This window comes from Hakea prostrata, chromosome 2 (assembly GCF_041222555.1).
Source record: "Hakea prostrata isolate BN-2017 chromosome 2, UWA_Hpros_2, whole genome shotgun sequence".
Classification (NCBI taxonomy): domain Eukaryota; kingdom Viridiplantae; phylum Streptophyta; class Magnoliopsida; order Proteales; family Proteaceae; genus Hakea; species Hakea prostrata.
The window spans coordinates 39,786,230-39,803,803 of record NC_142601.1 but is presented as its reverse complement, the minus strand read 5'-3'; positions in this window follow the sequence as shown (position 1 = coordinate 39,803,803).

The following is a 17,574-nucleotide window of genomic DNA, read 5'->3' as shown; positions in this document are numbered from 1 at the left end:
AGGCAGTGATCAGGACGAGTGAAAGTCTACCTCAGGTTATGTGAAACCCAGCCCTAACCTTGACCCGGAAACCTTGTTATTTGTAGGTCCGATGACCCGAAGTAAAGTAAGAAGTCAGCTTTGGGCCATCCCAGTAGAGGACTTGGTGTCTGGCTTTGAATCCATGAAGGTTGATGATGAGGTTCTATTTATGGAAACAGAATCCTGATGAAGATCTAATTAGTTGATGGACTTGGAGTGCTCTCTATCTTGGTTTGAAGGCATTTCTACCTACTAGGTAAGTCACTTGACTTGTGTACAAAACCCCTTTAGGTTTGGATTTGATCTGGGCCTTCAATTCCCTGTTTTGGCCTTCTTTGTCTGCATTGGTCGATCGTCGGGCAGTCGACCAATCCACTCGACCAATGGGTGCTTGTCTTTGGCAATTAGGTTGATTCTTGCTCTATTTAAGTCTAACCTCGAGTCCACTTTGTATTTGCTGCCTCCAAACCCTCGGAACGAACCAAAGACCTCTGCAAGTCATCTCTCTTGCATCCTTGGAGTTTTCTTGGCGGATCTTCGTCGGAACTCTTCTTTTTGCATCAAAAGGTATGTCTACTCTCTCTTCTTCTCCTACATCTTTGTTTTCTTTCCTTTTTGAGTTGAGACAGTGGAAGAGATGCTGCATCCTCTCGTTGCAAACATCTCCGAACATGTTCTCATGATCATCCTAAGGATTTAAGGCTAGAACAATGATCTTAACCATGATCATTGCAAGCTTTTGAAGGATTCATGATCAAACCATGATTTAATCTCTGTTAATTTCCTAATCTGAATTCCGATCTCTTTGGATCTTCTTTCATTGATCATGTTAGTGGTTAATGGTTGTGTTTTCTTTCTATGATCCATAATCCATAGAATTCTAGTTGCTCTCTTCTACCTTACTATGTGTTCTTAATGATGCATGATAGTACATATATGGTAGGTTTTATTTCCTTATTTAGATTTATGCTTCTAAGCCTTATTCCATGAAGACCTATGCATGTTTTCATGTTTTCATTACCGAAAGCAATGATCCATCCTCCTATAGTTCTTATCTTTGTTTTCTATTTCAAAATTCATCAAGATCCATGTTTGATTTATTTATGGTAACTTTTTGTTTCCTAATTTGGATCTTGATACCTTGATTTGATTAGTGTTTTGAGGTCCCCTTTATGTTAGAATACTACTGATGTAGTCTACCCCTTGATTAGTACCCTTTTGAACCACCAAATTCGGATTTCATATCTCAAAACTCTGTTTTTCTAAGCTATCGTCTCGCATTGGTCGATCGATTGGTCGATTGGACCACTCGACCAATCCACTCGACCAATGAGTACAACAACTCGGGAATTGGTCTGCATTTCGGATGTTTTGATATATATTCTGTTAGGGATCTTTCCTAATATGTTGTATATACTTGTTTAGGACCTTCTTCTCAAGTTTGCCAAGATCTTACTTGATTTCTTTGGATTCTTTGCGAGTTATAAAAGGTAAGGATGGTTATTTCCTTAATTACATAGATAGCATGAATCTAGTTTCTATATTTGAATATCATGAATATGTTTCCTAAATTAGATTCTTACAATGATATACTACTGTTGCATAACTTTGATTACAGTAGCATTACTTATTCATGTTGAATTGATTCATGTATGATTTACTTACCAATGTTATACAAGTGATTGTAATACTGATTTTCTTTCCATATATGGAGTTACCATATATGTGATGATATGAATTGATGCATGTGTATGCTTACGTATGGTTTGGAAAGGAGAGGTGTCCTTTTGACACTTCTGTCCTTGGACTACTACGGGAATATTATGGGATGTTTCCGGAGATGCCCTCTGGACACCTTCCTAAACTGTTGGATGACATATGTAGGATTGTCTAGTAGTGTTTGACTAGGATGTCCTGTTATGTCAGACCCTAATCGGAGGGGTATTGAGACCGAACGACCCGTGGTAGCAATGGGGATTCATGGGCGCTCAAGACCGGTAACCAACCCGTGAGAGGACAGGAATCACATTGTGGGGGCCATTTGTTGGTAGGGTTGCATATGGTTAGACTTGGGCTCACGGGCGCTTAAGACCGGTAACCAACCCGTGAGAGGACGTGAGAGCTTCCCGTTTACAATATGTGGATAACCAATAGGGTTGATGAGTCCGTAGTCCGAGTTGGTCGGTGCCATAGGATACGCTGACTCTAGTGTGAAGGATACCGGAAAGGATCGTCGGGGACGAGGAATGGAAGTATCCTGGATCGACTTGATGTAACCAAGTAGAAGACTTGCATTTGGCTAGGTATTACCCCGACATGCGCCAAGACTTATACCAAATGGTTGTGAGAGAGTGTGTTGACTTAACCCCCGCCAAGGTTTGTCCCGAGGGATGAAGGACCCATTACCAATCGGCTGCTCAAGACCGGTGAAATGATCCGTGAGAGAATCCAAGATATCTTAAAGGGTTGAGGATGTGAGTGGACTTTCCTAAAGAAGTACGGTGCTATGACTTAAAGCATGTCTGCCAATAGAGACCAGCATACTTAGAGTTAGATTCATTCATTCATTGTTTGTCTCATATCATATTGCATTTATGATTGTTCTGGAATCCCGCCATTTATGTTATTATGGATTTTAATCGCTTTACCGAGTTTCTTTGAAACTCATTCCTTTATTGTACAATGTTGTTAGACTATCCTGCAGTACCGAGTACTATGACGGTCCCTATGAAGAAGCGCAAGGCGAAGAGGCATATCTCCAGGAAGGTGATTGCGGTTACCACAATTACTCTGAAGATCCCGCGGGTGGTTATGCTCCGTACGATGCTTAGTCCGACCATTGAGTGGAAGCGTCCTTGTGCTATCTATGAGATCTACACCTACAAGGATGTCGTCTACAAAGTGGAGAATAATTTAGTTACCCAATGTACTTGCTACTGGGATTAGCTTTTATCTAGTTTATTCTTTAGAGCTACTTTTCCGCTGGATGTAAAGTGGGATTTTTGCTTCACTTTACTTATCTGTTTGACACTCTGATTATATCTATTATTCCGTTTCGTTTATGATTCATTCTTTCATTATTGGATCTATGATTTATCTTCCGCACTCTTGTTATGGTTGTTCATGATTATGTTATTGTTTATGTGGGAGGTTGATCACTCGATACCTGATCTTCGGGCTGTGGATCACACTCTCGGGTATGCCAGATAGGGTACCGGCTGGGAGGGCGTGACAGGTTATATATTTTTTGTCCTTGGAGGTGGAGCTGTTACTTGGAGCAGTAAGAAGCAAACTTGCATTACTTTGCCCCGATGGAGGCTGAGTATGTTGCATGTTCAGCTGCTGTTCAAGAGGCAGTTTGGCTTAGAAGACTTTTGAGAAGTCTAAACCTATTCTCACATGCAGATGATGTGATGCAGTTAGTATATATTTATGAAGATGTCACCAGGCATGGAATTGACCCACTCACACGGGTAATTCTCCTTGGCGCTTGTAGATAGTGAGCAAGATGAGCCTAAGGGTTTGTAAGGCTTTAGGGGGCTTTCAAACCAATGTCAGGCGCCTTAGTTGGAACTAAGATGAGACCTCAATGGTCATACATAGAATCATCACATTTATGTGTTGCCTGGATTGTAGCTGAATGTGAATCTTTTATAATTGGTCAATGTGTGACTGATTGTAGAAGAATCAGGTTAGGCGCTTTAAGTAGCGACTAAACCAAGATTCGTATGGCGTATTTTTTCTTTTGTGACATGTCCATATCAGTGGGAGTTACTGCATAGAATGCATGTTTGTTGCATGTGCCGAAGTTGACCGATGATGAGACTGATGAATGGATCGCTGCTTCGTCACTGTGTGAGCCATCATAATCACATTTTGTTGATCCTACTTGTACCCTTTACTTTAGACTATGCCACGAAGAGGACACCCAATGATGCTACTTTAGCTTGTTCCTTAGGATCATGGATGATGCGGTCTCGCAGGGCAAGATGGGAAAGCAGTTGGGGATAATCCAAATGACATGAGGGCTATGGAAAAACTTTTCATTCTATACCCATCAGTGATGTGACTCATTGCCCGAGTGATTTGTCATTGGACAAAGTCATGAGTACATCATATGAGGATAGTTCACATTGCTCACTGTGAGGGATCGAGAATGTGGAGCTGGGTATAATTGAATTGTTTAGGGTATAATGAGATAATTTCCGAGTAATGTGCTATGAAATCCAGCCCAAACCTAGCCAAGACACCCTATATGTTTTGGGTAAAGAAAGGTTAGTTTAAATGTTACACCTTGAAATTGGACCTTGATAACAGTGTTGCTACCCTTTGAAAGCCTTAGGAAATCATGTCAAACCTTTCCTTAGGGTAAATCCAAGGTCCTGAAGTGAAGGAAGAAGTCTTTGTGGGCCCTCTCTATAGAAGACATGGTATGTGACCTGAAACCCATGGATATTGTTGATGGTGCTCCATACTTGGAAGCATTGTCAGTGTTTAGTGAGAAACTGCGCATCGAAGAGGGGTGAATTATTTGAAGTACCTAATGAACTCCCGTGCTCAATCCGAAGGTATTTCTAGAAACTAGACTTCTTGATTGACTTGTAGGAGAAAACCCCACTCAATTTGACCCCGTATAGCCCTCCAAATCCTTGTCCGAAGTTGCTGAACTGTGCATTGGTCAACTGGTTGGTCGAGAAAATCCAATTTTAGGGTTTTTTCACTCTCTATTTAAACCTACTTCGAGTTTCTTAGTTACGGCTGCCTCCTAAACACCTAGAGAACGTGGGAAGACCTTTCCAAAACTCTTTTCGGTGATTTCGAAGATTCCTATGCAGATCTGAAGCCTCTCATCTCTGATCTACCAATTCAAGGTTTGTATTTCTTCTGTATTATAGATTATTCTTTCTCCAATCTTGTTCTTGATTGATATCAGGAAGAAGATGCTGCATTCTTGCAACCATCTATTCCATGATCTCATTCTATTCTTTGAGATCCATGATCATCGTCATGATCTTAACCCTAACCCTGAATATTTTGTTGAAACCTCGACCCTTGTATGATCTTTTTGGAACCCTTGGGTAACCTCCCATGTGAGGGTAACCACATGGGTTAAATTTATGTTAATCTAAACTTTTTCAATGACCTTCTTCTTATCTAATTGCTAAGCAATTATTCCCTTTCATCTTGTAACCCTAGCCTTTTCATGAGAGCCATAAGATTGAAAACCTAACTTCTTGATTCAAATCAAGAACCCAGCTTTTGACCATGACTTAATGATTTGACCTTCCTATATAGTTTTAATACGTTCTAGGAAGTTCCCCTTCGAATTTCGGATCAATCGAACTTCAAACGAAGAAGTTATGACCAATCTAGTTTCTGTAGTTCCGCACTGACTCGGTTGGTCGACTGATTGGTCGACTGGGTCAGTAGACCAATTAATTGACCAATGAAGACAGTAGCTTAATTTTTCGCTCAGTTTGATTCGTTTGCTCTATGATCTTTTTAGGCATCTTTCCTAATGTTATATCTATGATTGTTTGGGGTTTATTTGCTAAGTTTGGAGTCTCTCTCTTTGATCTTTGGATTATCTTCAGCGATAATCAAGGTAAGGACAGTTATCTCATAATAACATAGATCGCATACACTTTGGTTTCTACTTTAAGAAACTCTGAGTTTATTTACTGTTCTTGTATTTTATATTTCTGATGTACTACTGTAAGTACATTAGCACTTCACTTATGTTTTCTTTTTCATTATTCAAGCTTATATGAACTGCTTATTACTATATTGTTTAATGATTAGATTATGCTTTTATATTCTATTTTATATGATGAAGTGTTGATTGGACATGACATGACTGATCTAAGAATGTGTTTGATTAGGTATGGTTTGGGATTGAGAGGTGTCCTTTTGACACTTCTATCCTTGGACATTATCGGAAATAGTATGGGATGTTTCCAGGGTTGCCCATTGAAGCTTTCCCGAATCATTGATTGTGAGTCATGGACCTTATGGTCCATTAGTGTCCTTAGTTACTTTCGACGACATCATGAAATGAAGGGTTGATGTGGCCACTTTGGGGTATTACCTATGGTCATGATTGATTCGACCTAAAGGGGCATTACCGGGAAAGGAGTCAATCCTAAGTGTAGTGATGGTCTAGGGCGAAAGGAAAGGTTTGATTCAACTGCACCCTAAAAGTGTTTGTTGGCGCCAACTATATGTGTTATAGTAGTGAACATTTAAGGACAAGAAAGTGATCTCTCAGAGTGATCAAGATACCTTTAGTCTGGTGAGTTTGAATAAACCTAGGACACTGTGGTATACTAATGCTTATTTGATTTGTTTCTTTGAGTGATGTGCCATTATGGCCTTCTGGGAAGGTTTCTAATTTAGGGCTCACGCGTGTAGGTATATCACCAGTCGCACAACCCATTTTGCCAGTATGACTTGTGGATGTTTGTGTCTGAGACACAAGTGGTCTATGTATCTGGGATACATAGCGAAGAGATCAATGTATATGTATATCTGGGATATACATGTGTGTCTGGGACACAAGAGGTCTATGTATTTGGGATACATAGCAGAGACATTGAATGTGTATATCTGGGATATACATTTGTGTCTGGGACACACTGTGAAAGAGACATTAACACTTGCCCTTGTGCAAGTAGGAGATGTTGGGATTTTATAATTATTAATTTAATTATATGCCCAAGGGCAATATTGGAAACTCACTATTAGGGCGGTTACAAATTATAGGTTATATATTTGTAACCACCGTATCACTTGGGTGATTACATTATTCGTGCGTCAGTTTTCTAGAAAAGAGGCGGCTCCCTTCTCTCTCTCTCCCTCTCTCCTAGAAACGCAGGAAAGGAGTTCCCTGCTTTAGATCTCCTGACCATCCTTTCCACACGACATTTGGGTTGTGGAACTTGTTCCCTTTCCTAGTGATTGTGGAATCACCCTGGTAGAGCTTTGGTGGAGGAACGAGGACGTGGATCCAGTTTACTTCTGCTGCAGATACTCTATAATTTAGGAAAGTGAATCCAGGTAAGGATCTTTTCCCTATCAATTATAGAATTGAAAATGATATGGAGTATTACCAACAATAATAATTTTTCTGACCTTCCCAGATGGTCACCTTTATGTCTGCAACCTGTTTCTGTTTAGGTTATGTGATAATTCGTTGTTGTTTCCTCTTATTCTGCTTTTCTTGTAAATTTGCTCTTTTCTGGCAAGGGGAGTGGCGATGGTTGCTGCTAGGGGAGAGAGGTGACGAATTGAATGAATCAAAGAGAGTTTTCTTGTAAATTTTAAAAACTAAGTGAAAATTAAGTGAAATTTGGTAAAAATCAAAAATTATATTTTTTTTCATCCCATGGGTAAGATGGTCATTTCAATTTCAAAGTTAATAGAAGTTAACTACATGTAACTTGAAACTTTGAGAAAAGAAATGAACTGTGGGCTGTATGAAAAATTTTCACTTAAGTGAGTAGTTAGGATTACTTCAGCGTGTGAAAGCCGTTCGACAACCTCCGTCTGGATTACTTCAGACCCTTCCTGTTCCCAGTTGGAAGTGGGAAGACATTTCTAAGGACTTCGTGACTAGCTTGCCTCATACAAGTAAAGGTAATGATACGGTATGGGTAATCGTTGATAGGTTGTATAAATTATCCAATTTCATTCCTATGAAGATCATTCATACTTTGGATAAGCTAGCTAGGCTTTATGTGGACAATGTGGTTCATCAGCATGGAATGCCTCTCAGTATTTTTTTTTATCTTAATCCTAGGTTCACCTCAAGGTTTTGAAATAGTTTGCAAAAGGCCTTGGGAACCTAATTGAATTTGAGTACGGCTCATCATCCACAGTTTGATGGACAATTTGAGCAGACAATACAAGATCTAAGACAATTCAGATCTTAGAAGATATGCTTAGATCTTGTATTGTAGACATGGGTGGCAATTGGGATGAACACTTAGCTTTGGTTGAGTTTGCCTATACGGTTACCAAGCAACAATAGGCATGGCTCCATTCAAGGCTTTGTATGGTAACACTTGTAGGACACACTTGTATTGGACTGAGACTGGTGAAAGAAAAGTCTTATTCAATCATCCAACCTAATGAAGGGTAAGGGATCTTGAGAATTCCAAAAATCTTTTCCAGATATTCGAGATGTTATTTTGCTTTGTAATTCACCAAAAAAATTTAGGAAATCAAGGAAAATATCCACTGTATTTAGAACTCCTTTGTGGGTTTGATGGCTACCATTCACAATCGTCGAATTCATTCAAACAACTTCTTGAGACAGAGAATGGTACTAGTCTGGGTTACAAAGTAAAGGTCGATATTAGATAATATTCTTATTTATCATGATAGGCTGAGAGGCATTGAGCAGAAGAATGTAACTCCACCAGCCATTTTGAAGATTGATCCACACAAGGTCAATGATTAACCAAGTAGGAGATATTCTTATAAGGTTATAGAGAGACTGATACTTCCAGGAAAATTCTCATGGTGGATTAGAGCTTGTGTGGAGACTTTTTATGTTTTTCATTCTATTTAACAGAAGCCCAACAAGAGGTGTCAAATCCAGCCCAAACCTAGCCAGGACACCCTATTTGTTTTGGCTGAAGAAGGGTTTGTTTAATGTTTGACCTAGAGTTGGACCTTAAGTACCGTGTTGTTACCCTTGGAAAGTCCTAGGAAGTCAAATCAGACCTCTCCCTTAATGTAAATCCAAAGACCCAAAATGAAGGAAGAAGACTTTGTGGGTCATCTCAGTAGAAGACATGGTGTTTAACCCAAAACCCATGGATATTGATGATGGTGCTTCCTTCTTAAAACCTTATTTAATTTGGAGTTGAAGTGCCCATTGATGAAGAAGAACTTGGTTGATGGGCCTAAAGCCTAGTTGGACCTAGTTTGAAGACATCCCTCAATACTAGGTAAATAGTATGATGTGTTGAAAGAAGCCCATCCAAAGATATTGAAGTTAGGCCCATTAAATCCCTGTTTTGGGCTTACTGACTTGGTTGGTCGATTGATTGGTCAATTGGCCAATCGACCAATAGGGTTATTTTGGTCTTTTTATGAAATCCTTGCAATTTAGGGACTTCTTATGCTATTTAAAGGGGGGAACTCCATGTTTTTCACTCACAATCAGTTCTAAGCCTTTGGAGAACGTGGGAAGAGCCCTAGAACCTCTCCTCCAAAGCCAAGGATGATCCTCAAGCATCCGTTCAAGTTTCTTCATCGGTTCTTCTTCTAAAAGGTTAGTAATCGATTCGTTTCTTCTTTGATTTGTTCTTTCTTCTATACTTCTGATCTTCTAACTATGAGAAATGTATTACACTAATGTAATGGCCTCTTCTCTAATTCTATTAGCTCTAGAGTGAACCCCCAATTCACTCTATGTTCTTGAAGCCATATGGCGATGATTCTTGAAATTGACTTTACCCATGATCTTGATCACTCCCTCATTATTATTCTACTGATTTTAGTGATTGTGGGAAAGGTCTCACATTAGTGCTACAACCTTTCCTTCTATCCCCATGATTGTTAGGTTGATTTCCTCTCTACCCCATCCTTGGAAACCAAAAGTAAGGGTTATTCTATGAGAGCTGTTTTTGGGTAACTCTCATGAGAGGTAACCAAATTAGGAAACCCTAATCATTTATTAATTGTTAGACCCTACCCAATACCTTTCTTGATTATGTATTTCTACTCTTGTTTTCCCTAGGATGAATCTTTGTTCTTTGTGAACCAAAGGAGGGTGATTTTGTGAGAGTCCAAATTGGATACTCTCATGAGAGGTAACCAAATTGGGGAATCCAAACCCACTTTTAATTCATTGGATCCTCCCAAAAACCTTTCTTTATGATGATTTCTTTATCTTTATTCCCTATGGTGAATCTTTACTCTCCCTAGTCTTTCTGTGGATACGTTGGTAAAACCCTAAACGTAAGATTAGAATTTCTTTCCTTTGACTTTAATTGAGAACCTTGTTTTCTCTCATTGTTAGACCTTTCCAATACCTTTCTGGATTTTAAAATATTATTACTTCTTTCTTAGAGTGAATTCCCCAATTCACTCTATGTTCTAGAAGTTCTTGAAACCATATGGTAATGTTCTTGTTTCTTAATGTTCTTGTTTCTTGATTCTTGACTATTATTTATTTGTTAGAGTGAATTCCCCAATTCACTCTATGATCTTGAAGTTCTTGAAACCATATGGTGATGTTCTTATTTCTTGATTCTTGACTATTTTTTTTCTTAGAGCGAATTGGAGAATTCACTCTATGTTCTTGAAGTTCTTGAAACCATATGGTGATGTTCTTGTTTCTTGATGTTATGGATTCTTGATCTTACCAAAATCCTTGATTACCCCTTTGTATTGTTTTTCTTACAAAGTTTATGATTGTGTGGAAGGTCTCATACCATTACCATGACCTTCCCTTGTGTCCTCATGATTGAGGAATTGATCCCTAATGTTTCTTGGACAATTGGAAACCATTGTATGAAGAGATTTTGGGGGGAAACCCTTGGGTAACCCTCATGAGAGAATATCCAAATTGGGTAACCCTCATGAGAGAGTATCCAATTGGGAACCTTATTATTTCTAATCCTCCCCAATTGTATTCTTTGTTTTGAATTACTATGCAGATGATTCCCTTTCACTCTGTGAACCTACCTTAGGTTATCTTGAGAACCAATCTAGGGGAACCTTCATGAAAGGATATTTAATTGAAAACACTAACATTCTTTTAAATTATTGGGTCATCCACAAAGCTTTTCTAAGAAGTGGTTAGTACTCTTTTATTCCCTAGGGTGAATCAATTCACCCTAGCCTTTCCATGAAAGTCATGGTTATTATATGTGATGAAACCCTAATTCTTATGACTCAATCAAGAACCTATATTCTTGGAGAGTCCTAATATGTTCTAGGATGCTCCCTGTCAAATTTCAAACCAATCAGACTTCAAATGAAGAAGTTATGATCAAATTAGGGTTTGCAGCCCTGTACTGTCCCATTGGTCGACTAGGCCAGTAGACCAACCAATCGACCAACACAGACAGTAGCCTCAAAACAGCTCTGCTAGCTTCCGTTTGACTTCTAATCTTCTAGATCTTATTCCTAATCATTATTATATGCTTGTTTAGGTCTTAATTTCTAGTCTTGGACCTCTTCCTCATTAATTCTACGAAATCCTGTAAAGATTACTTAAGATATGTCAGTAAGTGCCCAATTCTAATGGGTTAGTTGTTATCAAATGTGAGTAGGAACCAGTGAGGAAAGGTGTATTGGGGGCAACTGTTGTTGCGGGTGAGCAAGGTTGGTTCCTCTTAAGGTTCTAATTTCTGTAATTTTTTTTCTTTTTCTTCTTCGCGTTATAAAATGACCCTTTTAGCGAAAAAAAAAGGTAAGGACAGTTGATCCCTAATAAGCATGCTTACTTGTATTTGTTTTAGAATTACATGATCATATCACTGTTGTAATTAATTTCTTATAATCATATGGCTACTGTAGTTCTTCAACTACAGTAGTACTTGTTATTATTACTCAATTGTTATTTCAATTATGAATGATATATGTTGTATAATCAGTTGTGCTTGTGAATGACTGATTGGGAATGTGATTGCCTAGGTTGTGATTGTGGAATGGGGAATGCCCTTTTGGTGTTCCTGCCTTTGGACACCAATGGAGGTGGTACGGGACATTTTCCTATAGTGCCCCTTGGAGCTTTCCCTGATTACTGGTTAACATACCTAGGGCATGTTTAGAAGTGTTTTGCTAGGATGTCCCTATTATATCAGACCTGATCAGAAGGGAACTGAGACAGAGCAACCCTTGGTAGCAATGGGGATTTGTGTGGCACTTCAGATACAGGGTTACATATGTTAAGGACATGAATCACATTGCGAATACTCGTGAGAGGCCATTCATTGGTGCAGTTGTAGAAGTGGAACGTGAGCCCCTGAAATCAAGACCGGTAACCAACCCGTGAGAGGAAACGGAAGTACCCGTTAGCTTGATGTAACTGGCCAATAGGGTTGATGAGTCAGTAGTCCGAGATGGTGGATTTTACCATAAAGATGCGATGACTCTAGGGTGAAGGATACCGAAAAGGATCGCCTGGGGCGAGGAGGAGGTATCTGGAACTAAGTTGATATAACTAAGTAGAAGACTTGCATTTGGCTAGGCTTAACCTTGACATGCGCCAATACTTGACCAATGGTGGTGTGAGAGAGTGGTGACCTAAACCACAACCAAGGAATGTCCGAGAGGGATGCCTTAACCCAACTACCACGACAGACCCAAGATATCTTAAATGGTTGAGGGGGAGTGATTGACGACCCAAAGAAGTATGGTGCTATGACTTAAAGCATGTTTGCCAATAGAGACTAGCATACATAGAGTTAGAAGCATATCTGCATTGTCTGTTTCATATCATGTTGCATTTTGTATGGTTTGCTTTCATGTGTTATAATGGATTGAACTGCATTGCTGAGTTCTTTTGAACTCACTCCTTTTTGCAATATCTTCTGTTAGACTTCTCTACAGGTAATACTACTACCGTTGACTATGATGGTCAATACCATGAAGACCAAGTTGATGACTCATACTATACTGGCTATGGTGATTATGGTGAAGACTATCAGTACGAGATTGATACTTATCAAGAGTAGTTCAGCCTTTGCACTTGTGTGCCAGTGATGGGATATCGTTCCATCCTCTTTTTTGACTTTTATTAGATTAGTTGAGACCTTAGTTGTTCGTTCCCTTTTTTCTTTCGAGAACTGATTGTAATCTTCATTTGCTTTTGATCTACCTTCCGCTTGTCTGTGGAGTGATTTTTTTCTCCGATGCATCTAGAAAATGTCAAGCCTCTAGATTTCTTGACGATGGCCTGCAAAATAGAGTTAGATGTGGCCCGACCGTGGGGGTCGGGAGGCCACCTCCGAAGCTTAAGTCAGTTACTAAACTAATCACCAAGGCTCTGGCAAGTTGCAGAGCATAATAATGAATACGTAAGTGGATCACTCGTTTATATAGATTTTACCTCCAATTCTCGACCATTGAGTGAAGTCTCGATCTCTATTAGTGGCCATCCGATTGTAGGGTTTCCTTCCAGATATTCGGGAACGCAAGTAGTTACCAATCGCAACATGATTCCCTCACTGCTTTGCTGATAGTTTCTTCCTACAAGTCAACTTTGTCTACCGCAAGGTTCAGGAGATCTTACTGGACTGATAACCAAAATGCGGCGTCTTTATGATCATTAAATTAAGGTTTGGTGGGTCCACGGTTATGGTCTAACATGGCTAAAGATCATGAACCCAGTCCATAGGTTTGGTGCAATTTTCATCATATCATTTGCCCCGTAGGCCAAGCGTTCGAGCAACGGTGTGGAACGCTTGGTCTGGTTTGGTATATTTACCGATCATGAGTGGGTACGGAATATCTTTTCAAGTAAAAATATCCCTGTATTTAATGCTGCTGACATCTCTTTCCAGCGAGCTGTCGTCGAAACATTCTGACGCCTCATTTCCAATGCGTAGTGGGCCACGTGGCTGGGGAGGCATGAATGTTATGCCCTGTCATTCGAACCATCGTATCTCAATTTTATCTCGTCATGACGAAGGCTTTTTGAATCGTCAGTGACAACAGACCATTAGAGCTTTACGAATTGTCCGATCTTTTCTCTCGAATCGATGCATGCCCCTGTCCATCGATTAGACTCAATCTTACTTGCTCATTCACCTTTTAAATCTATTAAAGGTACCTCATGCCCCATTTTTTTTCTTTTTACCTCTCTGCTTTCCAACTTGTGTTCTTTCGAGTCTTCAGCTTTCAACCTACGCGACTTAAGCTCTGTTCTTCTAAATCCTGAAATCACAAGTAAGTTTCGTTTCCCTTACTTCGATTTATCTTTTGTTCTCTTTTCTTGCATTTGCACAGTCTATTCTTTCTATTTACTTCTTCAAAAAATGGGTAGCGGTAAAACCTCTGAAGAGAACGATTCTGTTGACCGCCTGGTAGAGGGTGAAGAATCTACTGATCAAGGAAGCCCCACTTCTTCTGTTGAACACTCTGATCGGGATCATAGGGTTACCGAACACTGGTTGAGATCTACCCCGCCTAGCCCTAGAGACCCACCAGGCAATGCCCCCATCATTAAAGGGTCTTCCTCAAAGAAGAGAAAGGCTCCTAAGAAGACGACAGTGGAGAAATCTCGTCCGTCAAAAAGACCTTCCGTCGGGCCCTCAGATATTATTTATGTGGTTTGCTCAGAAGACCTCGAAAATATTTGTGATGAGTATTCCATTCCACGCTCTTGTGTCCTTCGCACCCCAAATTCAAATGAGAGGGTCAATTCCAACCCTCCAGGGGAATTCTCTCTTTACCTTGACTCTTTCAAGAGTGGGGTTCGTCTTCCTTTCTTCTCTTCTGTGATTGCCAAAATTTTAAACCACTGGCAAATTTGTTCTGGTATGCTCCTCCCGAACAGTTGGAGGCATATAATCGGTTACCTGGGGCTCTGCCACGAGCTCGAGCTAACCCCTTCTTTAGATGTTTTTCGTCATTTCTATACACTGAGTAGATCAAATCCTCCCGGGGGGTAGTCTTTTCCAAACGCCCGAAGACCGAGCTCAATTGGCAAGGGGGAATCCTTGCTAAGGGTACCAGTCCTTCAAATAATAAAGGATGGCAGGAAAAGTTTGTTTTCTGTAGGGTTCCCGAATTCAAACATAAATTTCCAATGAGATGGAGCACCCCGGACTCCTTCACCCAGATCAATCGTTCTCCTTTCCTGCCCGCCCCCGAGAAAGAGGAGGTTCGGGTCATCAAAGCAATTTCCTGGCGTTCAGAAATCCATGGGCATGCCATGGAGTACGATGCAGTTCTTCACAACTAGGGTCTGAGCCATGGTGAGCGCCCAAAAGTTTGAATTCCCCTCTATTCAATTTCATTCTATTTATGCATGTACTCTTTGTTCTTATAATGATCTCAATCTTTGGTTGATTTGCAGTGCCTCCCAAGTTCAACTGTAATGCCGTCTTTTCTCTTGCCCAAAAAGGCTTGGCCATTGCCGAGGAAAGAGTTCCCCGGAAGGGGAGAAAAGAGGCTGCTGAGGACGCCCCTTCTACAAAGAAAGCTTCATCTGCTGCTATCCAAAAGGGGTTACTCCCCCGAAGGGGGTTTTGAGGACCAGGCCGGATCGTGCTGCCCGAGGAAAAGATCCGGTAATAGTTGAGGAGTCCACTCATGATGACACAGCCCTTGTCAAGAGGAGAAGGGAGCTGACCGATGATGCTGCTTCTAAAAGAAGCAAAGTTGATCAAGGGGAAATCTATGTTCCCAAATGGAAGGTGAATCTTCGGGACCTGGTTCTCTTAAATACTGAAGCGTCCATCGATTGGGCTGTTAATGCTCGAATTCCTTGCGATCGAAAAACCTTGAATGAGTTGCTCGATGATGAATTAGTGAACTCCAATATTAGGTGTGTACTGATTTTTTAAACTCTTTTCCCAACTGGAACCTCTGTAGTTGGCTAACTTGTTTTCGTAGACTGCTGTAACAGGGTTCTTACCGAGAACTTCCATCGTGAGATGGAAGCAAACATGAGAGTTGGTTGTTTACATGCTGATGTCAATCTCAGTAATGAACTTGCTGAGAAGAGGCTAGGAGAAATCTCCAAGTTGAAGGAGGAGATTGTTCATCTTCGTCCTACTGCAGGGGAACTTATTGTTGCTAAGTCCTGATTGGAGGATATGAAGAAGGAGCTGGTAGAGTTGAAGAAAAGAGTCCGGACCTCAAAATGCAAAATCGAGGATTTTACTCGAGAGAAGGAAGAATTGGAAGAAAAGCTGGAAGGTATTGCTTCTCCCCAAGGTCCCAAATGTCACATCCCCCCATCCGGTACCCTAACTGGCATACCCGGGTGTGTGATCCACAGCCCCGAAGATCAAGTATCAAGGAAATCCTCCTCCCACATATGCAATAACATAATTATGAACTAATAAAATCAAGTATAATATTATAGATAAAAGATCAAGTCAAGAATTAAATAGCAGTCTTATCAGAGTGCGGAAATGATACCAGATGTAAGCACATCAAAAAGAAGTAGAGTGAGGTGGAAACTCACTCCACAGTTACAGCGGAATGTAGCACGTAAGTCTAAAAAGAAATACAACTGTTTCTAAAGAAAAGCAAGGAAAGAAAATCAAACTGAACTACGAGTTTTCTATCCTATAGATGGCATCTTGAAAGTAATGGACTTCATCAATCCAACAGAGATGCTCCAACTCTACGTTACGTCTAATCGTAGTACGCAACTTGATCGCTCAAGGGATCATTAGGGTTATCTTTATAGTTGCCAGTACCTTGCGTGTAGTACGCTTCATCGGTTTGCGCTTCATCGTACTGTCCTTCAATCAGTACCTGTAGAATAATCTAACAAAAAGATTGTACAAAAAGGGGTGAGTTCGAATGAACTCAGCAAGGCAAGTTAACTCATAACAACATAAATAACATACAACAGATCATAACAAGATGCAATGCAATATGAAACAGATAATGTATATATGCATCTAAACTCTATGTATGTTGGTCTCTATTGGTAGACATGCTTTAAGTCATAGCACCATAGTTCTTTGGGAAGGTCTCAGTCACTCGGCTCCGATTGGTAGTGGGTCCTTCATCCCTCTCGGACAATCCATGACTGGGGGTTAAGTCACCGCTCTCTCACATCACCATTGGTCTAAGTACTAGCGCATGTCAGGGTTAAACCTAGCCCAATGCAAGTCATCTACTCAATTATATCAACTCAGATCCAAATACGTCCATTCCTCCCCTCTCGGGATCCTTTTCGGTATTCTTCACACTAAAGTCAGCGTATTCCCTCTAGGACTACGGACTCATCAACCCTATAGGTTATCCACATATGGTAAATGGGAAGTTCTCATGTCCTCTCACGGATGTAACTCACCGGTCTTGAGTGCCCATGAGCCCAAGTCTATCCATATGCAACCCTACCCATAAATGGCCCCCACAATGTGATTCCCATCCTCTCACGGATATAACTCACCGGTCTCGAGCGTCCGTGAATCACATTGCTACCACGGGTCGTTCAGTCTCAATACTCTTCCGATTCGGGTCTAATATAACGGGGACATCCTAGCCAAACACTGCTAGACAGCCCTAGGTATGTCAACCAATGATTCGAGGATGGGCAACCCCGGAAACATCCCATACTATTTCCGATAATGTCCAAGGACAGAAGTGTCAAAAGGACACTTCCCAATCCCAAATCAAACACATTCTCAGATCAGTCATGACATACAAAATCAACAACTCATCATACAAAGAGATGTAAAAGCATAATCAAATCATTAGACCATATGCAGTAATAAGCATTTCATATAATCATGAATAATGGAAAAGAAGACATAAGTGAAGTGCTACTATACTTACAAGTAGTACATCGAAGTATAAAATATAAGAACAGTAAGTAAACTCAGAGTTTCTTAAAGTAGAAACCAA